Source organism: Coturnix japonica, chromosome 4 (assembly GCF_054131305.1).
Source record: "Coturnix japonica strain WE chromosome 4, WE-NBRP24, whole genome shotgun sequence".
Classification (NCBI taxonomy): Eukaryota; Metazoa; Chordata; class Aves; order Galliformes; family Phasianidae; genus Coturnix; species Coturnix japonica.
Window position 1 is genome coordinate 55,361,484 of NC_140666.1, and position 27,763 is coordinate 55,389,246.

At 36.8% G+C, this 27,763-nt stretch overlaps 1 long non-coding RNA gene across 4 annotated transcripts in view; it reads left to right on the forward strand.

The window, feature by feature from the left end:
* Positions 1 to 27,763, forward strand: part of LOC107313573 (uncharacterized) — an 85,816-nt gene that overhangs the window by 44,008 nt on the left and 14,045 nt on the right. For 2 of the 4 annotated variants that reach the window (XR_001555066.3, XR_014945384.1), the window contains exons 3-4: positions 20,030 to 20,110; positions 25,399 to 25,487. This is a non-coding gene — a long non-coding RNA (uncharacterized LOC107313573). Of the gene's footprint in view, positions 1 to 1,523; positions 13,310 to 20,029; positions 20,111 to 25,398; positions 25,488 to 27,763 lie in introns of those variants that run through there. The other 2 variants (XR_001555067.3, XR_014945385.1) reach the window with 2 other exon arrangements.

Consider the following 27,763-nt stretch of genomic DNA (forward strand, 5'->3'; position numbering starts at 1 on the left):
TTTTTCATCTTTCCTCTGTCTTTATATAATTGAACAAAACCATGTCTACTTTAAAGTAAAATATAAATTATTGATCCATATTTCAGAAAAATAATCTTTAGACCTTCATGTATAATCTGTAGCAGATGTCGACTATGTGATTGGCCATGTTGTTCACATTTAGAATGAACATTCACAAAACTGCCTTTGTGTCATTATGCCAGCAATGTCATGCATGCACACAGAACAGTACTGCAACATGTATATAGTGAGGGAAAAAGGCAAAATAGGGAAAAGGAGAAGTGACTGGGAGAGAAATTAAAGCAATCAATAAAAGTTATCTTACTACTACTAGATGCCTCCCAATGGAAATTTAAAGTATAAATACACAATGGCTTAGATCTCATTTTGGGTTCATATTTATCATCTTAAATGATTTGGTAGCTCATTCAAATCCCTGTCTCACATAACTCCTCATATTATGATGTTTCGCTTCATGACAAGACAAGGCTGGCACCTTAGTAGAAAACCAAGAATATATCCCCTCTGTCAGAGACTGAGACTCTGGAGTGTGGAAACCAAGGCCTGTGAGAAGAGAGGTGAGAAGAGAGAGGTAGATAGACTCTGGAAGTTTATCTTGTAAGACACCTAAAGGTCTTGTAGTCACATCTTAACTCTATCCCACTGAAAAAAGCTCATGATGCTTTTATGTTGGTTTTTTTTGTTTGTTTGTTTGCTTTGTTTTCCTCTTAGACTAGAAATCTACAGCTGTTTTGAAGTCTGGCATAGCCCTAGCATATAATTTATACCATTTCCATTTAGCACAACAGTTAAATCTTAAACAGTAAGCTGAAACATATTACTGAAAAAATCAAAGCACATTGGACAATTGACTCAGTGATGGTCTTTAATGCTGTACCCTGTTGGTGTGGTGTCTGTGGTTGCCATTCCTCACTGGAGAAACATCAAACAGTTTGTAAGCCTGGCAAACCCAACAGACAAATCTGCTTCTGTTTGCTTCCATCCTGTGAAACAGTTGCATTTGCATAGAGAGCGTGCCAAGATTTATGGGTGTATATGCAACTTACACTTGTAGGGGACAATCCCCAAATAATTGTAAATGTGAGCCTGGAGAAAGCCTCAAGAGATAATTAAACCACAGGAAGGAGCCTGGTGCCCCTTCCTTTAATTTGACTGATTTACTCCTGGAAATGTCCAGAACACTCAAGAAACAATCAAGCCAATAGAAGAGCCCAGGTGTCACTTCCTATGATTTGGCCAGTGTTCAGTGTCTCAACCAGCTCTGGAACTGGACAGAATTGTAGTTGGTTTCAACCATCAACAGTGGTTAGAAGGGAACCATCCTTGCCCTTTCTTCTTTGGTACTATAAATAGCAGCTGGACCAGCCCTTTTCCACTACTGTTACCCTCAGTTCTTGATGCTGCTGGTCCCCTTCTTCATTATGTACCATAAGGACCAACCACTTCTGTCAACAGACCCACTGCTGGATCCAGAAATAATTATCTCTCTTTTTCTTTTAAAGTTAAGTAAAGCAAAGCATACTTGAATTTCTTGCATCTACCAGTATGGCAGCTGTTGAATCTGGGCCTGAACCACTGACTGAGCACCTGAGGAAAGAACCTGCTCAGCCCAGGGAACACAGCTGGAGGCAATTCACCCATGTGACCACAAGGAGTGAAGCCTGGCTGCACCTCACTTGGACCTCACTTAAGGGCTAACTGCAACTGGGGAAAGATCTCTTTCTGGACATTCCTTCTTTATGGAGCCTTTCTCCTGTGAGTCTCAATCTTTGGATATGGCTGAGCAGTCCTTTTTCCTTCCCTTTTAATACCTTTCTATTGCATTAGTTCCCCTGTCATTACACCTCTTGTATCACCTTTCCATTGCATTGATCTTTCTGGTTGTTACACTACCTAACAGTGTGGTTCTGTTACTGTGAGATGGCTAACATGTATAGGATGACATTTTCATAGAAGGCTTCTATTGAAGTTAACATATTTAGTTTTTATGCATGAATCTTGAGTGCCACTTCACATTAGGAGGTAGAGGATGGGATGGAGATATGGAGGGAAAATATACCTGTATGGAGGGGCTTGCAAACCTAGTCACTCCTCCCTCCTTTCACAAGTGGTATGTAACAACACTGCATATGTAAACATTTTCTACTGAAATATGTATAAAGTAGATCTTGTTTCCATCTAGTGTATTTTTTCTCTTTTACCTAGCCAACAAGCAGGTAAATTAGCATGAATTTTACTGTGTACTGATGAAACTGGCAGCAGCTTCTAAACTAAATAGTTCAAATTTATCTTTGTTTCTGTAACTGCCGTACTATCTGATGTGGATACTAATTCATAAATGCGGGGTTTTTGTCTTAAAAGAATTCTTCAGCATTCAATGAAATTATTTGTGATCATTTCTTTCTCTACATTATTGTTTTAGCTTATTAATGAGAAATGGACATGAAAAAAGAAACAAGCACAGCAGAAGTAAAAACTTGATGGAATATTGCGACATGTTTTATTTCTTTAGTTCTAGTCAACCAATTTAACTATGAATAGGCCTAAGTACTTGAATCATAGGGAAGTAGTAAGAAGTATCAGAAGTAATAGTTAATACAGATTAGTAATACCTTTTCATGTAATTAAATCAATCAGTTCCTAGTAACCAATCAATTGGCTCAGTCCTACTCAGTACAGTAAGGATGAACAAATACATTTACAATAAATTCCACTGAGGGAAATTTTAAGAAAAGTGCAAAGGGTAAATTATTGATTCTCACTGTTTCTATTGGCTGTTCATTGTTGTTGATGGGAATGCATTCTTTGTGAAATATTTTCCTCTCTCCAAATATTTGGAGGGATATTGCAATGACTGGGGCTTGCCAAGAATGCAAACAGTACAGGCAGGTACTTCTCTGAGCAACAGTAATTGCATTATTCTCTCCTTATATTCATTCCATCAGCTGACTATAGTGAGTCTGGTTGGCTTTGAATTGGGATTATTAATTTTGAGAGCCTTCAAGGTGTTGGTTCTGGCTCAATTTTAGATGCACATAACATAACACCTGCTTTTTTAAGAATCTGGTCTCACCTTTTAATTTGGCAGATGACTATTATTTAAACTGTGGGGGGCACTATAATTCCCCCTTAAAAACTGATTTTATTTATTCCCTTCTAACTTTTAAAAGCTACTTTAAAATCTCTTCTTTAATTTCCAAAGGTGTTCTCAGATTGACTACCACTGGCTCCCCTACCCAGTCATTATTATTATTATTCTTTCTGGATCCTTTTCAGTGTTGGTAATGATTATGTTTTGAGAACCTGGCAATATATTTTATTTTTATTGTTTACTAATATAAACAATGTTTTTTCTGCTGTATGTGATCAGGTAAACAGAGCAAATTTAGTATGTCAGGTATAATATTGAGATTAGTTAATTGTGCATTTTTCAGTATTGTCTTCTCTCTTGGGAACCAATATAAATCTATTCATTGTTTCAAAAACAAATATTTCTACTTTTGTAAGACTTGAGAAGTGACCTCCTTTGCCCCTCTGGTGTCACAACCAGAAAATGCCTCCCTGAACAATGCAACCCACATGACTGTAGTACTTTTAAAGTTTATTGGTCTTTAGTATGAAGCCAATACTGAAAGAATGACAAATGTCTTTCAAAGCATTTATACATGCCGGTTGCACACAAAAGAGCTGGCAATGCTTACTTCATTTTCAAAGTGGTCTACTTCTCCAGCTTCAAATGGATATTTTTGGTTGACACTGGGTGCAAGATGGAGTAGAATTTGAAACAAATGGTTTCCCACAAGGAAAAGAATTGAGAAATACAGTGATTGTGAAGGCAACCTCAACAGCATCTGGTAAAATCACACTAGTTAGCTAATTTTACTTGAAACAAGGAATTTGGTTGTTTTTTGTTGGGTTTTATTTTATTTTATTTTATTTTTTTTTTTCTGATACAGAAAGTCTGGTTGGAATTTTGTAAGGAGAATTTGCTTATTGATAACAAATTGAAACATAGAAATGGTGGCCATCTATCATCTACTCCAGCTTTCTGCCTAAAGCACCACTAAAGCCAACCTTAAATCAAGTTAGCGGTGGCTTTTTGTCCAAGCAATCCTTCTAAGCTGAGAGAAAGACCTGTCCACAGCCTTTCTGGGCAGCCACAAGTAAGAAATGTAGCTGTCAGCCACAAGATTAAGAATAATACCCAGCAACTTAAAGAATACTTTTAGGAAATGAGGAAGTCATCTTCATTCTTACAATGTTCTCTCCCCTCCCTGGGAAATTTTTTTTCAACTTAAAAGCATGGCTTTTCTGGTATGCCGGAATTTTGTCACTGACAAAAGCATGGAGCAGCAGAGGGGCATAGTTACTACTGTTTTATTAAATAGATATACTCAATTTCCAGCTGCTGACCATGTGTTCTATTTTTATGTGCAAACTCATCTCATTCTCATTTTGAGAAACAGGAAGCATAGAAGTAAGTGTACACTCTTGCAAGTCTCTAGGTTTTGCAATTAAACTACACATAAACCCTGAGCATGTGACTTCTGCTTAAAAATCTGTTGAATGTGCCCATGTTATCTCCTAATCCCCTTTTTTAAATCAATCCAAGTATAAAAACTGATCAAGTGATCATTAGATTATTTTATTTTGGCATTATTTACTGTAGATAATTTCTGATGGTAAGAGAGATTTCAGACAGAAACAGAAGTAATCCGAAGGGTAAAGGATTTTGTCATGACAACTATAGTATAGCAGGATGGGGATTCAGAGTGAATGACAGAGCAAGTAGGGTTTGTTGTGTTTTTGATTTTTGTTCCAGAAAAACCACCAAGCTTTTCATTGGACATTTATAGTGATTGATAAAACCCAGTAGACATGACATTAAATGTAATAGCAAACTAAGTATAGTTCGTAAATGCCAAGAGCTGCTATCCTCAGGTGATGCATAGTCATTTTTTCCTTCTAGTTAACTCCATGTGAAATTTGTAGAGATCTTGCAAAGGTGTTTGATCTGCACCTTTGCTTAACTTTTCAAATGTACCCAGTCACAAAAGCAAAACAAAACCCACCTGATTTATACACTCTGTCCCCAAAAAAGAAAAGAGGAAAATGGCGAGAGAAAGTGATTCTTCTGCAAACTTCAGTGAATAGAATGAATACAGTCCCATACAATTTTAATGTCAAAATGAGCTGTTGCTTTTAGTACCCTCAAGAAGTAGCAAAGTAAAAACGCACAGTATTATACCTGTTAAAATTTCCAAGTAAGCAGCAAACAACTGGAAGGATCTCAGTACAACTAAAACAGGCACACTGTTTTTCCAGTGAAAAGTACAAGAAACAGAGGAAGAAAGCTACATGTCTATAACTGATGATTAGGCAAAGAGAAATTGTGTGTTGTCTCATGTAAAGTTACTTAAAAGCAAGGGTAATATCCTACTTGCAAGATTCAGTGCTAGCTTGAGAAAGGCCTGACTGATTAAATATTGCAGGATTCTTTGGAAACTGTTTAAGGATCTGTTTCCACATTACTGATATCTTGATTAAGTACAAGGCAAAGACTGGAGCACTATGGTTAAATGAATACTTCAGAAGATATATTGGAATACTTCACATTGCATTATTTTCAAAAGGATTTATTTGGAATATGGTTGACTGTTAGTTCTTACAAGGAAAATTGATTTTAAGAAGATAGAGAGTCACTTATTTGACCAATACCAGTAGAACTAATTTTGGGCCATAACTCTGCCATCCTGTAGTACTTGCAGAGTTTGAAAGGACTGAAATACAATATTTTCTTAGAGGATAAGCAAAATCAAATACCCTGGGGGCCAGTTGAGTTCTGCATCACTGTTCCTGCTCACTGTAGTCTAAAGGCCTAAGTACGCTTGGCTCATAACATCTCTGGAGGATAACATAACATTCTGAGAAATAGTCAAGGCTACTCATACTGACCAATATAGGTGAGGTCAATTGTGGACTATGCGTAACACAGATCAGCCATTTAAAAGACCTCCTCCTACTCTGACCTAAATTATTGCTCTACTCTGGAAAGGGAAGTTTATTTGCCAGCTCCTCAGAGTGACGAGGTCAGAAGTACACAGAAGAAATAATATCTGAATGCAGCACAAACTTTTGGCATGTAAAGTAGAGCTAAAATAATTTAATGTGGATGCAATGTGAGGACTTCTCTCTATTTGCCAGGGAGATTTGTATCATACGTGGCTATTCAGATGCCAAAAACATGCATCTTCAACAGAAATCACAGTATGTTTTTTTCCTCCGATTTTACACTGGCTGATAAACAGCCTTAGTCTTTGGTTTTGATAAAGGAAAAAAAAAACAGTCAGTAGTTTTAAAATACTGAGACTGCTTTGTGTCTATTTTCACCTTTACAATAAAAATCAAAGACAAATTCTTTTAGACAAAGCATTTTTTCCTTTTCAGCAACTGTGTACTAATTATCTGCTACTTTATCTGCTGTTTTTTCAGAGAAGTACAAGGCAAACCTCAGCACCTTCCGCACCTCTGCCAATTTCTAAGCCTAGTTATTTCTTTACTTAAAACTTAAAAAATGAACATCAGCAAATGTTTTTGTCAAAAAACAGAACTAGTCCTAACACTAACTGTCTGTTATGTAAAAACCTCACTGCTGAAAACAAAAATGTAGTTCAACTTAACAGTAATTGTCTACAGATACAAATAAATTTTTTTAAAAAATGGTTTTGGGGACACCCTTTTCTATATTTTTTGCTTTAAAATACAACTGAACAGTGAAACATCTGAGTCTGATGTTCCTGCTGTATTAGTTTTTCACCCCTTAAACATTGTCAGCATATGCACTGCTGACTTCTAACAAGCTCCCTGTGCAAGTTTGTGCAAGCTGTTTAGTCCTGACATAGGGCTGAGGAGCACTATGAATCTGAGCCTCCTTCTCTTTCTGCTTTCCTTCTGTCCCTTGAAACAGGGTCTGATTAATGAGCAGCTCTTTAGGTCTCTAGAAGGGGAATCCCTCTAAAACATATCTTATCAGAAAAGGCAGTTAGGGCTGTCCTTAACCCCTAGCAAGTTCCTTAAGACTTGGCTGACATCCTCACATTCCAAAAATCTTTCAGAAATTTGCTGCCTCTTCCCCTGCAGAGTAACCACATGTTTAGGAGACCCCTAACATGAACCAGATTAAAAGAAACAAAGGACAGACCTTTATTCATTAGAGAAATTGAAAAACACAGGAAAAGGGTTGATAAATATGAATGAATTTTGATTCTGTTGACCTTCCCTTGCTCTAAATTAACAGAATTTCCTTCAGTAGGATCTTTGCTGAGAAAGTGAAGAACCATACAGCACAATTGGACAGTGCCCAGAGACATGAAGCTTACCACGGCTGGGTGCTGTCTAGAGGCATGAAGCACACAGAATTTTTCAGCTGAACATACGTGCATATCTTTGATGCAATAGTGACAGCTTATGAAAGCAAATCACTTGCAAAGGATTAGATGAAGACAGTGTAATACCCTTGTTTCTCAAATATATGGTAATTATATTCCAATTTCAAACACAAATTTCTCAGAACCACAGATCATTGTGAGAAATGCTGTTTTCTTTCTACAGATAGAGTTTCTCACAATTGCCACATTTTCATATTGCCATCAATAACACTACTGGCTACAGAATTCTGTAACGAATTCAATATCATCCCTCACATAAAGCCAATTCTACTCTAGACTACAATGATTTAGTTGAAGATTTGGATATTCCATAGTTCTTCCCAAAAAGATGCAATAAAATGTAGATTGAGAGAAAAAAATGGACAGATTTGTAAACTTGTGCATGTGTAATTTGCATTGGAAGAGGAAATATTTCTGTAGTGCACATCAAAGCCAACAGTTTGCACCTTTCAAACCTTTGAGACCTACTTCAACATGAGGATATTGCTCATGTAAAGGAACTTAACAAGCCAGAGTTAAAGCGTGCAGTGCAAGAGTAACTGGAATCTAATTGGAGATGGTAATCATTAAATGATCCCATCTTTGAAGATTTTCACTGGAAAGTCTTAGCTGGCTTAGGTATTTAAGCCATGGCTCTTTAGCTTAGAACTGTTTGGTGAGCATAAGGAAGCTGATAGTTTTCTGTGGAGTCCCTTGGGAGAGCATAGGATGTGGAAGTTAGTGATTTTTTCAAATATTACTGAAGTAAGTTTCATAACAGACCTGAAGAAGTAGCAGAGTTATTGTTCCCAGTTGACAGATTTGGAACATAAACCTTTAAACCATGAGGTCATTTCTGTGAGCTCAGGCTGTAAGCAACACCCTTTGCCACCTTACCTTAGAGCCCAGCAAACAATTTTATCCTCACAATTATTCTTTCAGGCAAGATGATGTTATCCTCTACTTTATAGGTGGAGATCCAATAGCCAGAAGATTTAGCAACTTGCAGGAGATGATTGTACAAAAAAAAGCCTGTGTCAGGTCTGGAAACTGGAACCAGACCTTTTGAATTTCAGTCTGATGCCTATAACATGTGCCCATCCAGGTTCCTTTCCTATTGTCAGTTACCAAAAACAGTTTTACCCAGTTTGATTTTAAAATCCTGACTTACAGACCACAGTCTGCCCATTGTGTTCGTTTTGAGCTAATGTGTACTTATGAAAGTGGCAGGTTGGATGGTAGAAGCAAACGTTGTGGTAACACAAGGCACAGGCATGTACTGCAGAAGTAGAATTCCAGAAACATCTTTTGAAAGAAGCATACCCCAGAATATTTAATCTCTAACTGAAAGCAAAGATCATAAGAGCTGCATACAAAACTCACTACTTACAGATTCCCTGATAAGACACCTGTCTGCTGCTTAAAAGATGTAAAAGACATTTGCTACCAAAGTGAATCTCTGTTGTGAATGACATCCCACCTTAAAAAATAACAAAAATCCTCAAAAATCAGCACACTAAAGGAAACTTTCTTGGCCACGAAGAAGCTCTCTGGGAAGTTGTCTTCATACCCCAGTCAACAAATGCAGAAAATCATAGAGATATCTTAATTGAAAAAAATTAATGGCTCACAGCAAATCTGGGCTATCTCAATCCAGACAACAAAGCAGCTCAGTTTATTTAGGGAATATGGATTAGTGGAGAAAATAGTTATCAAACCACAAAATGACTAACTGGGGACATCCCTGCTAAGGATTTACTTTCTTAACACAACTGCACAGATTGTTCTGGTCTTTATGCTCATACAGCAGTGCAAGAAAGAGTGTACAAAATTAGGGTAATTCACTGAACTTCCTCTGCCATTCTGGTGCCAGTTGTGCAATCCTTTACATACTGTAAGGGAGCTCTCCATGTATTCCCCGGGCCATTGCATCTACCAGCGTAACCAAGAAAAAGAAATCCTCTGGACATGCTACATTCTCTCTTGGTTGCACTTCATGTACTGTAGCAGTGATTAAAAACATCTGCTGAGATTGTTTTCCCAAGACCAGAAAGCAGTAGTGTAACTGCGTCTGAGCTGTGGATCCAGATGAGTAAACAGCATTTGTGCAATTCTTTAATAAACTCATAAATGCTATGGAAAATAAATAAATAAATAGCCATCCAATTTAACAAATGGGGAAAAATAGAAGGAATGAGAATTGGATACGACTGAAAGTTCATCTGACTTTTCAATATGTACCTTCTCACGGTATTTTATAGACAGTGACTTCACAGACTTTCTGGGATGAGTAATAGCTATTGCTCCAAAAAATAAATGCAGCCTCTGGAAGGGGTTTTCTGGAGTGCTCTCTGTTCCTGTAAGAGCTCACATCTGGAATTTGGTAGCCAGCATTACTTACCATTAAATTAATTTAATAAAATTCTTTGAAATTGTCATTACTTACAGAAAAGTCTCAGTTATAGAATGTAAATAATAAAAGAAAAATCTGGGAGAAATTATATAATTTGAATAGAGTCTGTACTACAATCCATGGTAAATGTACAACAAGTCATAATCTAACTATTCAATTCATTACCAGCTCATCATGCAAACAAACAAAAGCCCTGCAAAGACATGCTGCCCTTTTACTGCACTTATTTAAAAAATAATAATATAAAAAAAGGGATGGAAATCACTGGGTAGAAATATGTTTACGAAGTTACTCCACATAATCCACTTAAGTGACTAATAGAAGTACACACAGGAATGAAGGTCAGAAGAGAATTGTTTCCCAGAGTAATTTATCTGACATGAGCTTACCCAGTACAAGAGAGAACTATTCAGTGTGCTGCCTCATCTAAAATTCAACCATTTCCCAAAACATAAGAGAAAAAAAAAAATTGCAAATAAAAACAATATGAGGAAGCAATTGGTATTATCATTCTCCCATTGTTCCCTACCCTGTAAACCAAAATAACTCGAAGGACACTGTGAAATCCCCTGATAAAATATCAAGGAGACATAAGCCTCCAAATAGCTTTTTGCTAAAAAAGCTAAAAGCCAGAAGACACTACGTCTACCACACAGTTCATTTTCCCAGGAATGTATTTGGCCTTCAGGTATTTGTGTATTTGGCATCACAAACAGGCGGCATCAAAAATATGCAATCTGAATACATCCCCTGGTCTCCAAAACAATGTCAGGATAAGATCTGAGTACAAATATTTCTGCTCTTCCCATGATTGGTATCTCTGGGAAGGTAATGCAGGCACATTGGTGGGAGAATGCAACAGAACTGGAGCCAGAGCATCGGCAGGCAGCACCACAAAACTCTGTTCTTTGGGATGTACCCACCACATTCTCTGTGATGGATACTGAATTCAGAGAGTGGGTTGCTCTGTATATATCAGTTGACACAACTTTAGAAGCTTCAGTTTCAGGTTGCATATTAAGAAAAATTTCTTCTCAGAAAGACTGCTGAGGCTTTCTGAGACAGAAAGACAGGCTGCCCAGGGAGATGGTGGACTCACCATCCCTGGAGGTGTTCAAGGGCTGTGTAGATGTGGCCCTGAGGAACACAGTCAGTGGGCATGGTGGGGATGATTTGGTGGTTGGACCTGATGATCTTAAAAGTCTTTTCTAGCCTTAATGATTCTATATTATGACATTAAGGTCCAGTTAAGGGTTTTTTTTGACATGAACTGCATAGAAATTAAAAACACCATATCTTACCTGAAAGTACATAATCACACTCAAAAGAGAGCATCAAGGCTAATACAAACATCTCAGAAACACACAGTCACACATGACAGTTGCAAATAAAAAATGCTAACTCCATAACAAAAAAATACTATAGAAGACGTTTGCAGCTGATGATAGTAGATGGTTAGACTATCTCACTAGAGAACCAATATTTTACCTCCAAGTTGACCTTGGATATTAAGTGGTGTATGAAGCAGGGCACACTCATGGTCTCTAAAAAGAAAGCTAAACAAATTCCCAAGAGAGAGCCAAAGCTGAACCTTAAATGGGCACACTATGCCCTTGGTGCAGTGACGAGCAAGGATGTGCTGTAGCCAAAACCACAGAGCCCACTTGTTGCCAGGGCAAGCAGGAATTCTGACAAGATTAATCATTTCTCTGTTGTGATCTGGCCCTGAAAGCATTTTGTTTTAATACAAAGTAAGCACTTGTGATGATTAAGAGAAATGCACAGTTGGATCACTTCATTGTTCAGTGGCCAGTCATAACATAAAATTTGCTGCTTAATGCAGAAATACAGTTCTTCAGCGTATGTGTGGTTACTGCATGCTCCAGCATCTGGGTTGATGCAGTGAGCAATTTGACATGAGCTGACCAAGCAATTCCATGTCTTTGTGAGTCACTCTCCAGCCATCCTTGTGACTTCATGATTAGCATATCTGCCTTTTTCTGTATAGACATGGAGAAATCCCAGGCCTGACCCTGATGTCCATCCATGGACAGATGTCCTGGCCTCAGTCTGTCCTTAGGGAGGTGCCCAGTGACTTCCATAGTTAAACTGAAGCCTAGGAAGTGCTGTGGACTGACCTGCACAGATAGATGTGAAAATCTCTGTAGATCGGAAAGTAAATAGGCACTGAATAGAAGTGAGGATAGCTCTCAGGAACACTAAAACACACCAGTTCCTCCAAGTGGCTGCTTCCCACCTCCCTCCTAGATCTGCTGCTCTTCAATGTTTCTGTGCATATTTGTGTGTGTGTGTGTGTGTCTGCACTGTGCATTTGTTCCCTCCATTTTGGAACTAAGCTGTTGGATCTATGGTCCAGACATCTGATTTAAATAAGCATCCAGAAAGGAGGCTGGAAAGCTGGTGAGCTTGTTAGCACAAGAACAAGCTCTCAGGCAAAAGATAACGCAACATTTCTGAGTTTCAGCCTGTACAATTGCATTTTGCTGCCTAATCAAAACCAGGGAACAGGCAGGCATAACATTCTCATTATATTTTCTTCTGAGCAGTCCTCTACTCAGTATGGAGCTGGGCTGAATGGTCCGCTGCAACCAACTTGCCCATTAATACTTCACGAAGCAGTGCCATTGTGATTTGTTTTAGAGAAAAGTCTGTTAGCAGGCATTTCTCAACCTATCAATGGCAAGTAAATAGCTCCTCTGACTGTTTGCTGGCAAGTTTGCACAGCTCTTACAGAGGGGGATGATCAAAAGAAGCACTTATCTTTAGCAGTGCAATCAATACCTGGCAGTATTTCAAGCCATCAATTACATTTGTGTGCATATACATCAAATATACTTATATATGCATAAATTATATATGTTTTACATATGTATACAATGTGTAAAAAATGAAAAGCTTACAAGTTTGTAGGTATAGACAAGAAAAAGGTCCTGATAGATTCTGAGCACCCTATCTAGTAGGAGGAGAGGAGAAGGAGAGATTTGAGACAATGTACTAATTTCAATACTTCCAAGAATTCAAGCTGAAAAAGAAGCAGAAGAGGTTCCTGTTGCTCACATCTGACAAATAGGTCTTTTAGACTGGATTAATGGTCTGCTTACCAATTTGCTCTCTGTGTAGACTCCAGAAAAAACAGAGAAGGGACAAAACTTCAGGTGCTGCCCTGATATCCCCAGAGTGATTCCCCTCCTCTCCTCCTGTCTTTTTTCTTTCTTTCTTTCTTTCTTTCAAAAAAACAACAAACAAACAAACAAAAACAAACAAAAAACCTCACCAACACCACCAAAAAAAAAACAAAAAAAAACCCAAAACACCCCAAAACCCCAAAACAAACTTTTTTCATTATTGTTGCTCTGGGATTTCTATTATTTTTGTCTTCATTTCACCATTCTTCTTACATTTCTCCTCCTGGCACCCTCAATGCAAATACAATTTTTTCCCCTGTTGCCACTTCCAGACTGAAATCAGGAGAGGCGGACTGTGCCTCTGGTGGCGCAGTGGTTAAGGGTTTTCTTGAACTACACATGGTCCTAAAAGCTCATAATTAATCACTCCTCAGATATGTCAGTCCTTAATTTTGCTTCTGTATGCAGAAGCATACTAGGTATGACAAGAGACTCTTCTGTGTCTGATAATAGTGCAGCACAGTAAAACAACTTGGGTATCATGTGGTGTTCCTTGGCTTCTCTATGACTAAGCAAAGGTGGTGGGTTTTACCTTTGTATAATACAGCTCAAATGTGGAGTAGTTTGGATAGATCACATATACACCTATTGCTTTTTTTCTTTGCTGGCCAGTGAAATGATTTAAGCCTTATGCAACACCTTGTTTCAATGAAACGTGAGCTAACACTTTGAGATGGTGAAAGATGGTAATCTTTTATGTGTAAAGGTATCCCTGTTCCCTCCAAACTGGTGTGGTTTTTATCCCCCTTGCTCTCATGGGAAGAGGTTTTTTCCCCACTAAAAGTTAGTTTTCAATTGAAAAAAAAAGGTGGAAAATGTTGAGTAACTACTCATTTATATTTTAGAAATATCTGGCCAGTGTTGGTGTTGATGGTGTCCAGGAGTTAAGAGGTATGCATGAACATTACTGAATTTGCAAGCCTTGGCAAATTACTTCTGCAAGTGGGAGAGGAGTTCAGGATTAGGAAGCCATGCAGACCCTTTGTTGTCTCTTCAGTGATGCCATTGGCATATACAGTGTCACAGCAATACTATGGAAGGTTTTTGGTTGGTTGGTTGGTTGATTGGTTGTTTTTTGTTTTCTGTTATTGTTGTTGTTGTTTCCTAATATGTTTAAATAAACAGTAGGGCTTTGTTTTTTCTCTAGCACTGATTGAAATATATTTATTCCTCCTTCTCCTTCTTGGAAGCAGACTTAACCCAGACAGCCTGAATAGATTTTCAGGTCCACTAATGATCTCAAAGGAACTGAATAATGAAATCATATCTGCCTCTTTACTGAAAAAACACAGCCCAAGCTTACTCAGATCTAATTATTGCATTTCTTGAAGATAAATTGCAGCCTTGAAGGCGTCTTGCAATCGGTTATCAGAAGTAACTCCATGGGCACCAACTTTCATTTTTCTCAGTACAGTGATGTACTGCCAATATTTAGCAAGCAGCTCCCACCAAAATTTCCCTATTAATCTGTTCTGTGCTCTTGTGTCCTTGGGATGTATATTCTTGTAGGGAGAGAAAATAGCAATGAAGAAAATCTATTCATTTATTTTTTACATTACTGTTTAAACATTTTCTGAGAATCGCAGCCAGAGAAGAAAATAAAACCACTTGGCAAACAAACCTCTGTTCTATGTACTTTAGCAAGAAATGTTTATACTTTATTCCTGCAATTAAAAAAAAAATAAAAAAATTAAAAAAAAATACACAACATGTTGGAGTTTTACTTGTGGTGTTTTACTTGTGATGTTAGAGTTGGTAACAGCAAAGATGTGGAGTTATCTCTCTGTGATAAACTGCCAAACTTGTGCAAATTTACCCTTTTATAAGTTTTAGAAGGGATAAATCTCAAATATTGGAAGAATAATAATTTCCTGAGCGAAGGAAAAGAGATTCTTCATAAAGTTAAGTGGTGGTCACCTTACTGTATTGAATAATTTTATTCATTCCAAAGGAGTGGAGGAAGACGCTAGGAAAGAACAGATGTCACAGAATCACTACATCTTTCTAGAAAGAAAAAATTATGCTTGCGATTTCATATAAGGACTGGTCACTTGATACAACACTTACAAGAAGGGAAGATATAACCATGCTGAGCAAGCATCTAAAAGATGTCACTGTTCAATTAGTGATAGAAAGTCATCTCAATATTCCTTCCCCATAACATTAACAAGACTTTCAATAAACTCTGTGGATTTGCTCCAGATACATTTCTCCCCCCATCTTCATCCAAATCAGATTGTGTTTTTAAACTAGCCAAGTTTTCATTTTCATTTGACTTACTAACTAACCAGAGATATATTTTTAAGTAGAGTGGTTTCGGATGTAAAGCAATTGCTACTTTACTTTGATTGCATAGCTGGTAGAAGTGCTAATGCCCTTACATGAATTAAAGGGAAACAGAACATTTCATCTCATTTTGCCTTTGCTTCTACTCCTACTCAGAAATTATATTTATATATATATATATATATATGTATACTTTCTCCCCTTGAAATTTCAGACCTTGCAAGCAAGATCTTGCATGATTTTTAAAGAAACTGACATGAAAAATATTGTTATGACCTGACTACTCATCCTGATAATGAGCCCTGCTTCCCCTCCCTGATAATTAACAAGTAGCCACCCATTATTAAGCAGACCAAGTATTTCAATAAAGGGTCCTGCTGAGTTGTTTCTGTTCTGAAAAGATTTCAATCGAAAATTGAAGTAATGAGGTTCCCTCAAACTGATAAGCAGCTCTATCAAGCCCGCTGTGCTGGATTCATAAATCTACTACAAAGTTAATTGTGAGTTTTCCTGACAGAACTAAAAAAAAAAAGGTCTCTTTCTCTAGTTTGCCGACTAATTCCTGTTCCCATGATTCAAGTAAATATCTGTAAACCTGTCTATAAGGAAAAGAGTTTGAAGTTTACAGATCGGTTAGTGAATTTGAGGGACTCGAGAGTTGCAGAAACAATGCAGTGACATTGCTGTTGAACACCAGAGACTAACACCTTAAAACAAGACACCCAGGATGCAATTATCAAGGACAAATCACTTCCAGCTGAGCATCTGAACAGCAATCCTATGCAGTCTCAGAAAGCCATTTCCTTTTACAGAATATGGTCATATCTAAAAATATACCTTCCCCCATTGAAGAGGAAGTGTTTCAACATGTTTGAGAAAGTACAGAGAGCAAAATACTATAATGTGGGGTCACAAAGTTCTCCACAGTGGGTTGCATGTCTATTCTAATGCTGTAAGAGCATTCACAAACAGTTCAAACAAATATATCCTGATTCTGTCTGGGGATACACAATATGAGATTTAGTGCATGAGGAAAAAGTCATGCTGAAGTAAATGTGATTAGCCACTGCTATTTCTAGGCAAAATCATAGCTATTACTTAGTTGGCACTTCCATATTACTGTTCAGATACAGTAGTAAATTGGCTATAAAAGTTTTTGGACCATAAAGATTAGTAACTGCAGCACATTTCATATTAGAGAAAGGTCAGAACCTTAAATGTTCAAGTCAGTTAATGAGTCAAGACCCTTTCCTCTGGGTCTTCCCTCTTCAGTAAAGAACATCGTTTCAATATTGCTGAAGTGATGGTGTTTTACTGAAAAAATCTATGCATACTACCATAGGGAAATGGTTTAGTCCTTCCATGCATTACTTTTCAAAATGGAAACAAACAAAAAATTAACTTAAATAAAAAAAAAAAACAAAATTTCACAGAGCTTTCGAGTGCAATTTACAGCAAAAAGACACAGCAGATGTATCAGTCTCTTCTGTAATACCAAACTTACTTTTTAGCATTCGATGTCTGGAAGACAAAGCTTGGTGTTTCTGACAGAAATACACCTTATCTGAAGAATTTTTTAGGTTTTGGTCTATATTAAGTTTTGAGATTGATGTGTACATACAAGAACAATGATAAAATATCACACATTCAGTCTTCACAGTCTGTTAGATTTTAACTTTTTTATTGTTCTCCTTTGCGGACTTGTGGGAAATCGCTGTGATGCAGTGGTTCACTGATTATGCAGAATGCAAGCCAAAATATTTGTTACGAAAGCAAGTATTTGCTATAGTTGCAAATCCTTATAATCCATGTTAGTAAAAGCAAAATCTGTACAACTAGAAACAAACTTTCCCATGGTACACTAAGGAGCTGGAATTCTCAGATATGCAGACTAATGGTGGAGTCTTGTACTACATACCTTCAACACTCAGAACCGTTGCTTGTATAACACATATCCAACTCATTAATAGAAATTTTTTACTGAGTGAGTTTTTAGTGAGCTCAAATGAGCCATGAAAAAAAAATGAATGCTATGGAAACGATTCCAATTGCAGTAAGAATGTGTATGGTTTTTATCTTACCTTTCAGATCTCCTGTCTAGACTATTCATTTAATAATCACCCCCATCAAATTGCAGCCTCTATTTTTTATAGACTAAAAACATTTGAGGCACTTTCATCCTAAGTTAGTCAGGAATCTTGTTACTAATTTGAATATAGAAAAAAAAAAGAAAAAAAAAAAGACAACAACAACAACAACAAAACAACCAAAAAGATTGTATGTTGTATGCATAATGAGTTTCTTTATGTAGATGTTTGCTTTTTTGCCATTCAGGTCGTGTGAGCACTTTTGGTTCCTGTGTGTCACTACTGCAGGCCATCTTGAATCTCTTACACAAACATGAAAACAGATATAGTTCTCGCATCTGCTAATACACAGATGGATAACAGGTGATGAGCAGGGTGTGTGGGAAGAGAATCCACAATAAAGGCTTCCCAATTTAATATTTAAATATTTGCATGTATATATGTGTGCATTTACTTGTCTAATTTGTATGATGTTTGTCATGAAAATGAACCGTGAAAAAAGGCTATTTACTCAGAGTTCAATGAGGCAGTGCCACAGGCTGCCCAGAGAGGTTGTGGATGCCCCATCCCTGGAGGGGTACAAGCCAGGCTGGATGGAGCCCTGGGCAGCCTGATCCAGGTCGGGGGGTACCAGCCCATGGCAGGTGGTTGGAGCTTGATGATCTTTAAAATCCCTTCCAACACAAGCCACTCTGTAATTCTATGTACAGGATATCACAGCTCCACTCAGTTAAACAATCCAACATTCTCGGTCTTTGTGCACAAACATGCACTACAGCAGAAGTCCTTCTTATCTTCTTAATACTGTGAGGAAACATATCTGCATACCCTACTTTGATGTAGTGTTACAAGATCTGAAAAGCTCATAAACTCTGTATTAGAATGAATTTTTTCAAGTCAAATGAACCTCATCATTTGAGCCAAGTTATCAAAATACTGCATTTCTGTGAAATAAATCTGCATTATTATTATTATTCAAAACAAGCATTATTTTTAGGGTAACTGTAGGTATTGCAAAAAAATATGAGAAATAAAACCAAAGACTTCACAAATTTTAAAATTTTTCTGTTGCTTTCCATGTGATATTTGAATAAAATCAGAGCCACCTTAAATAGTATCAGAGTAAACACTTGAACTTCACACAATGTGTAGCACTTGAGTATGTGGAAAAGATTTCCTCATATTTACTTAATTCTGGCCAGCTAGTGATGTTTTCTTGCAGGATGAAAATGTCTGATCTGTCACAGAGTCATACAGTTGCATTATTAATGTTTTCTTAAATGGCAGTTCTGTCTTTTTCTTGCTACTTTGCAAACCACAAATATTTGTAATGTGTTTCAGAAGCTTCATTTTTAAGTCAGGCTCTGCTTTAGTCTTTTAATGTAGCATAGCCATGTTCTTTTCAAATATTATGTTGTTACCAGCAGATATCGGAATGTAAGGTCTCACTGCTGCCCTGGCACTCATTCCAGATAAACTATTGACATTATGATTTGTCAGGCATAAATCCTATGGAGATTGCAGAAACCTCTGGTGCCATAAGTGGCACAAATGGACAATGGCCTCAGAAAATAATCTTCCCAGGCTGTGGTATATCATTTAACACAGGAGGATTTGAGACACAAATGGCAGGGGAAAGCTTATGAGAACACTTTCTTGGCTCCCTGAGCAGATGAAGAAAGACACAAAGATTTTCATGGCAGCACTTGAGTTCACCTTATAAAGCAAACTCCCCTGCAGCTTCCAGGGGCAGCAGGAGCTGAGCCTGGAAATTGACACCCACGTTCATAGGAGCTTTTCCAGAGCACAGGAAAGTGGTAATAAATTAAAGATGTAACATTGTTTTAAAGGGGAGAGAGAGAGAGAGTTTGAGCTGACAAAGCACAGTATTTTTACCATACGCTTTTCCTACGGTCGCTTGGCATACCACTTAACATGAGGCAGCAAAATATTTCATTAAAAGTAAATGGTACACTTGTTCAACACAGATCTCACATGAAAGAGCAAGGAGAAAGAGCCATGGCTGTAATTCTCAGTGCTTGGATGATGCTAATTATTTATATATTCTTTAGTGGAATCCATCATCCTCAGTCTACAAACAACGCTTAAATGGCTTGATTTGTTGAATTAGTATAGTGCTAGCAGGGCACTGCATAAGTATAAAGTAAGTAGCTCGCCTAAACTTAGTGTATCTTAAAAGAGAATATTAAGTTGATGAATACAAATTTCCAGCTGAACTGTGAACCAGTTCTCACTTTAGCTGACGCAATTCAGTTTCTCTACTGGTTGTTTTAAACCAGCAGGAAAGAAATGTAATTTCAGAAGACAGAAACAAATTCCCAGTAGAGGAAAATAAGTGTGCAGTATCATGTGCAATCTGCCTCTCCATGCACTCACCAAAATTTGTTGTTCCGAATACAGTCCAACAAATAAACAACTGTTCTTGCTTTCTGCATTCTATGCAGTGGAAGATCTGGCTTCCACATGTTCCTATAGCCCAGTCAGTCAGTTGTAGTTGTAGATATATATATACATACATATATATATTAATGAGACAAAACTTGTTTTACTGAAAATGTGTTTTTACAGATCAAGATATGTCCAAACTTGTTATGGCTATTGCAAGAAAACTGAAAAGATAAATTAAAACTTCCATCCAGTGCTAATGAAGTGAGTAAGAACACTTTTTTTTCTAATACTTGGCAAACCACCTCTCTCTAATTGACTTTCTGTCTCATGCACAAAGATGTTCTCATAGCAAGTGCTTTCTCTGTACCTAGCTGGTAAGGTATAATCCACAGAATTGGAAGAAAAGTGCTATGTATGCTCAGATAGACTTTTCACAGGACAGTTGAAAACAGATAGACTTTTCACAGCATGTTGAAAACAGCTGCACATAGGGAACTCTCTTTCCATGGATTAGGTTTATTACTACTCCTTTTTTTCCTATTTTCAGTATGCATTCACTGATATGGATTCCATCTCCAACCTCCATGCTTCTTTACATTACTAAAAGGAGTTCTCTGATCCAGAGCAAACTATCATTAGCCAATCAATCTTCCTAATCCAAAATAGTTTTTCCAAGTTCATTTTGAGTATGATTCCTGAACTCTGCAAAGAGTGAATTCAGAGAGCACTGGAAATTTCCTATGAGTAAATTTAGACAATACATCAAAACCTAGGCAATAAATTGTCAGATCTTTACCAATACTATACTCCATGCCTACATGCATATAGATTAGGCAGTCTCCAACATCACTATGACTTTCTCAGCCAAAATTATGTGCCATTGCACAATCATTTAATATAATGAAGCCTTCAGTATTTGATCTCATTTTGATCTTCCTTTACCTTACTGGGAATTCTGAAGGACTCTTCCATTTCACATCTTTTTAAACAGCAGGATTGTTTTAGCATTTGTTAAACTTTGCAACTGAGATAACTTCAAGATGAAAGCAAAGACTCAAACTATTGCATTTTATTTGAATACTTAAAACTCATCCTTACATATACCTATAATGAGCTAAAGACATATACACTCTATCCTTAAAAAAAAAACAACAAACTGCTTTTATAAAAAATACTAGTTCTTCAGACAGGATTGTAAAAGCCCTAAGATCAAGTAAGAAGCAAACTGTTCCTAGTTGTAGAAAGAATCATTTTAGTTTTTGTTCACTATTCTTTCCAAAGAAAATTAAGTTAGAATTTAATTTTAAAATCTGGGATGTTGCCAAGCATTCATGCCCATTCATTTTGCTGAACTTCCTTTTATACAGAGTATTCTTTCAGTGGTGACTATGTCAACAGATTTCTGTTTTTCTTGTTTTATCCAACAGGAAGTATTTTTTTATTTTTTTTTCCCCTCTTTTGCATTGTATTTTAAAGTTTCAACATTGTAAGTGCAGTTTCAAAATCCAGTATGCTGAACAAACCATGAAGGATAAATGTTGACATTTAGAATATTACAGCTATAGTACAAGAAGATAAAAAGGCTATCACAGCTTGCAGTGCCTGATAGGCTAAGAATAATGACTACAAAAAAAAAGACAGATTGATTTCTTTTGTAAACAGCCTTGAAATCTGGTGCTGTATACAACTGGTCAAAAGTAATTTCAAGGGGTTAGTGGTTTAAATGCATTAGCAGAATATTTACTAATGGTTATTTTCTTTATAATATTTAATGTTCAGTACAGCTAATGCAAAACATTGCTAGTGTCACAGTGGGGGATTTGGCAGCTAGCAAAACTTGGAAAGTCTAGCAGTTACAGTTTAGGAATGTACCGTGCACACAAAAAGAAAAAAATGTTGTGTATAGACAGATAGTAGCGTGAAACCAACCAACAATTATTATTCCATCATTCTCCACCTACTTGGAGTCAAAATGTTAGATTCCTAAGAAAACTGTACTCAGTAGAGTACATATTCCAATATGTTGATGGCTCTAAAAGTAATCTCTCCTGTTTGTTTCCTGTTTATTTAGTAACATTGCTTATTAGAGTTAATTCTCAGCTATAAAATTCTTAACAGGCACCACCATTTTCATCAGTGATGAACTAGAGCCTGTAGGCTGCACTGAAAAGAAATCTGCATGGCTGTCCCGTACTGTTTGTAGACTGATGAAAATGATGGTGAAGGTAAAAGGGAAAAGCTTAAGAAATGTACTAGCCCTGAAAATAAATTTACTGCAAAGCACTCAGTACTCATTGTACATTCTGGAAATAAATAATTTCCACATATTAATGCTATGAAGATATAACCATTTGAATTACTACATTTCCTATTCACATCACAAACTCACTGTTACACAGATGTGTTACGCACCACAGGGATGAAGTCAAAGAAGAGAGTTGGCACTGGTGTTCTATTTCACATCTCTGCCTTCTAAATGATGAGAGTATTTCCATTAGTAATTCTGTGTTAAACCAAAACCTTGTAAAATGACTGGGATGACCAAGGGCAGTGGTAACTGCTGGGTTGGTAAGTCCTAGAGAGATCACTACTCCCACACGTCTTGAGCCTTAATCTCTGTGTTGTTTTCTTTTTTTTTTTTTTTTTCATGTCTATGCTAAAAACAGATACCTGTAGAGCTTGAAATGATATAGAAATCCTTTTCAGGAACTAATTGAATATGAAGAAGTGTGGTAGCCAAAAGAAAGTGTAAAAAAAAAAAAAAAAACTTAAACATTTACCAGCAACACATTTTAAAATCTGAATGTTTGAGTCAATAAATTAAATATATAACTGATAAAAGATAAATTGGTAAAATAGATGAAGAGCAAATTAAAAATTATGACTTAATAGAAAACAAAGTAATAACTACATTACATTAGATGACAGGGCCATTTCCCCTTTGCCAGCTGGTAATAGTGTGAGATTTGCAGGCTGGTTTCTTATTTGGGAATTCAGAGCTGAAGAGTATCCTATAGTCAGTTCATATATTTACAAAATGCCAAGCACTTCTCTTTCCCTGTTATATAAGATATGAAGCTGCACAAAGTCAGTATTCTTCCATAAAATGTCAACCTTGTAGAGGCACTGAAAATCCAGTTTATTTTGGATGTAATATAAAATGTACATTTCCCTGAGCTTTGTACTTGAAGATTTTTTGATACAAAATTGCTCACCCTTGAATAACTGCATGGTCTTAGGGGAAGCCTGCTATTAACCCCATTCTGTGACACAAATAGAACCTGTCCAGATAACGGAAATGGCATTAGTATGTGGAATACTTAGTCTAAACAGCCTCAAAATTTATTTTCCCCTCTACCCATGCAGAGTTTTGTCCTGAATGCACGTGCACTGAAAAGCACCGGACTTTTCACGCTCAGTGGTAACAATCACAAGACCTATTTTAAATCTAGCTGGAAAATATTCTTCACACATTCATGGCAGCAATTGATTGAATGACAATTCTTACAAAGATAAAATTCCAGTCCTTGTGGTTCATTTTCACTGAGGTAAAAAAATTATCTTTCATATGAAGTTTCAAGTTTTTTCAAGTTTCCTCAGTTTTTCAACTACATTTTATGGCCACTAATTAGTACATGGACCACGCATCTAGCTACAGGAGGGAAGGTCTATTATATTATAAATAATTTATTCTTATTCCTCGAGGAAGATGGTAGATGAGCCTATTCTTGCTGCCAACAAAGTAAGCACAACACACTCATCAGCCTATGAACAACAACTATTTGGCTGAGAATGATAGATAGGATCAAGTAAAGTTTTAGATCAAGCTTTCAGAGACTTTGAAAAGGTAACGGGAGAGTTTATTCATCCAGAGAAATCTGTGGTCATTCAAGGAACTGAAAGCGTTTAAGAAAGGAGTAGCATACAAAAGAGAAACATTAATTGGGCAGATCATTGCACTGTAGATCTATTTTTACAAAACCCAAACACATTTATAGTATTTGTTCCTTTGAAGCATTTTGAGGGACCATTTCTTTCTTCCTTATCTGCATAATTGACATCTTCATTCAACTTCAACCAGCTGTTGTGTGAATTTGTAATCGTTTTATTTCTTTCGGGGGAAGGCTTAGTCTTTTGAACTCCAGGAATAATTATTATTGCAAAGTTGTTTTCCTTTTCCAAAGGGACAGCTTTGGGGTCACCACTGCTTCCAGTCTCTCTAGGAAGGAGAACAATGACAGCGTTGTTGGTGCTGGAATGCCATCCCATCTATGTGGGCTGGTGCTTTCTGTGTTGGACTCTGCAAGTGAATTGCACCACATCAAAAGGCTTTAAACTAGCACTTCACTGCTTGCAAATGTCTGGAAGCTAATTTTAAATCCTCTGGGACTGAGAAGCTTTTTTACATCCTCATGTGTAGTTATACATCTAGGATCATAAGGTGACTTATTTATAAAAATAAACAACAGTTTTACAGTTATATACTCTTCTCATTAAATTGAATTTTAATGTGCATATTTTACAGTTTTCATCTGATCACCAAACTGAATAAGCATCATGGCTTTCATGAGGGGAATCTGCAGGGAAAAAAAAAAAAAAAGAAATGAGTGATGCAGTTGGCAGTAATCATAATCCTACTCACTAGAGAAAGGACTTTTGGTGAATTTATCTGTGTTCAAAACAGATACCATACCAGCTACTAGGAGGAAAATTAGCTCCATCCCAGCTAAAAATAGGGCAACCTAATCAGTCCAGATGACTCTATAAGCCTGATAATTAGCAAGAAATGTGTAATTTTAATATAAAAGATTTGAATGTTCCAAAGCTTGAGTTGTAATCTTGAGATACATAGTCCTTTAAAATAATGTGTATAAGTTGCAATTGTAGAAATACTCTTATTAACTGAATAAAATAAAGTACAGATAAAAAAAAGGAATCACGTCATCACACAGGGAAAGATTTAACATCACAAGAACACTGTCTTTACCTAATGATACAAAGAGAGGAAGAATGTATGCTTGTTAGAATCCTGAAATTTCACTTGCTTTCTTGTGCTCCTTGTTGGCATTCACTGAAGAACAATGTTGACTGGAGAAGCATTGAGTTTCACCCTTAGTGTCTACCACAGCTCCAGTCACCAGTGGGTGAACTTGGGCAGAGTAACTGAAGAGAAATATCATCTTCTGTTCTTCAACAGCCTGTAAACACCCTATGAACTTGGGGGAAAATAAAATCTGGCTTTATACAATTCTTTAATACAATCCTGAGAATTAAGTGACTACCAGTACAAGCTGCTTTGTAGCATAAATGAAAATGAAAAGTAAAGACCATGAGGTCACCACCAACAAGATAGCCAACAGCTCATTAGCAAGAAGGGTTCTTACGAGTTCATAATATGCAGACACAAAAGTTAAAATCTGAAAGAGCCTGCATTTAGCATAGTTTCTTTCTAAAAAGGATTTAAACCATTAAGTGATCTTACTTTTGGAATACTGCTGAACATCACTTAAAGAAAGCTTTATTTGATTCTTGATCTTCTTATCTTTCAGTGTACTGCCTGAAGCCTCTTACATTTTTCTTAAGCTAAAATAATGTTGGTTTTCCTCAAAGGACCAGAGTAAAATGCATTTAGTGCCAGGTAAGTATGCACACACACAATTATGAATGCTATAGAAATTCTTTCACTTCATTTATTTATTTTTAGGCCAAAAGCTCACCATGTACACTTGCAGTGTTTTCATCTCTGCCCTGAAAAATGACCTCCATTGCTCTCTTCTGAGCCCTAAGACCTAGAATTCCACCTGACTGACTAAACTCTCCCTTGGGCTAACTGGCATAGGGTTTAGGAGAGAAAGTAAATGATTGCTATTTCTGCTTTTCCATCTGAATTTATCCATAAGTGTGTGGATTTTTTTTCTGCTTCAAATCTAGAAGTTTTGAGAAACTCATGATTAATTTTGTGTCAGATAGCAGATATTAGTGAGTAATTGCATAATACAATACCTATTTATCGTCTGAAATTGAAAAATTCCAAAAGTAAGATTTAAAAAAAAAAAAAAGAAAAAAGAAAAAAAATCAAATCTTTTCCAAAAGTATCTTTTGGGAACAAAAAATATATATATATTGATTTATTAGAAAATTGAAATGCTCATCCTCTTGAAGATTTCTACGTACTTGTGTCTTTGTTTTAATATAAAGGGATTAAAATGTGAAGGCATATTTTGGTAGCATGTTAGCATGGCAGTATATTTATGCCACTTCTAATGCCTTTCCACAAACAAATGCTGTCAGCCATTGTTAAAGAGAGTTTGGTAGATTTTTGTAAATTTTTTTTTTCTTTTAATTTTTTGGTTGGGAGAGGGTCTCTTAATTTGGCTTTCTTAGTTTTCCCACCCCACTATGTTGGATTTAGTTGGATAGTCAAAAACCATTTAATATGGGTCTATGTAATGGATGAAAGCTACCACTGAGTGTCAATAGGGATTTCCATGATGTGGAGAAGAGTACCAGTTATCAATCAGTCTGCAACACTGGAAAATAGTTTCATGATTTTCTCATTGGAATAGCAGATAAAATCAGAACTTGTGAAGCACACAAATGCTCGCATCCCTGGCAATGTCTTTAAGAGATATGAACAATGCATATGATAACATGGTGGGCCAAAGGAATGGCTGAAAATCAGCATAAGAGAAAACACTGTAAGGAGCAATGAAAGGTCACCAAAACCACATGATTCCTTGTGCTCCACAGCTGTATACAGAATACATAAACAGTCCTCTAAAAACTAATTAAATTCAGAAGTGTATTTTCAAGAACATCGTTTCCAGACAGAGACTGAGACATTGCTCTTATTCATTAGCACCCAGTGCAGACTCATATATTTGGTTTCCTCTGGGTTTATAGGCCAGAGGATTTCTCTGCTATTTCCAGGCACAGATGGTTCTATTCTCCCCTTGGTCTGTTTACCTGACAATCACAGTTGGTGAAAGAAAGTCTAGTCATATGCAAATTCTACCCAGGCCAAAGAGAATACGAAGTTGCTGGGAGCCTGATCTGCAAAGGGTTCTTAGCAAGGGAATCTTTATGCCCTGCACTCTCTGGGGCTGTTCTCTTGTTATTTATATGAGGATCCCCCTCTTGCTTCAGTTTGTGTATAGAGGAAAGCTGCTGGTGTTCGGATTCATCTTCCTCCTTGTAGCATGACTTCAGCTGTTTTTCTGAAAGTCTTGTCCATAACAGCTTCTTGGAGAGCATTATAACTCCCCCAATTACACATCTCCTCTTCATAGCAATGATAATAACTACAATCGGACTTTGATGCCCTGCTGTGCAAAACATAGTAGGCCTGATATCTACAGACCAATAAATAAATAAATAAATATTTATCTCAGAACCATATGCAAGTAAAGGAAAAAAAAAAAAAGAAAAAAGATACTAACTTCCCAGAAAAATACATGAGCATTCCCTGACCCAGACTGTGGATTTGTGAGAGACAATTGGCCAGTGCTGGATGACAGGGTTGCTCTGGATGCTTACATGGTCAAACCTGGTGCTTTGGTGGGAACAGAGTACATTTTCAGATTGTCTGCCTGGTCTTGCTCTCCTTGCAGACCACAGTAGAACTTTGCATCTTTTTTAATAGTGAGAGGATGAGCACTGTGTGACCATGTTCCTAACTAATGAGCTATTCCTAATTGGACCTCTATCAAAATTGCCAAAGTCAATTTATCTTCAGAGACATATCCTTCAACATCTGGTTTACTAACACAAGAAGGTCAGCTCTGAAATTCAGAGTAAATGCAGTTCAAAATATTTTGTAATGTTAAGAGTATCTAAGACATAAGATTAAATTTAGAAATTATCTGTTTTTAATATTTTGTTACAAGAAGGAAGGAAAAATAGATTATGACTGAG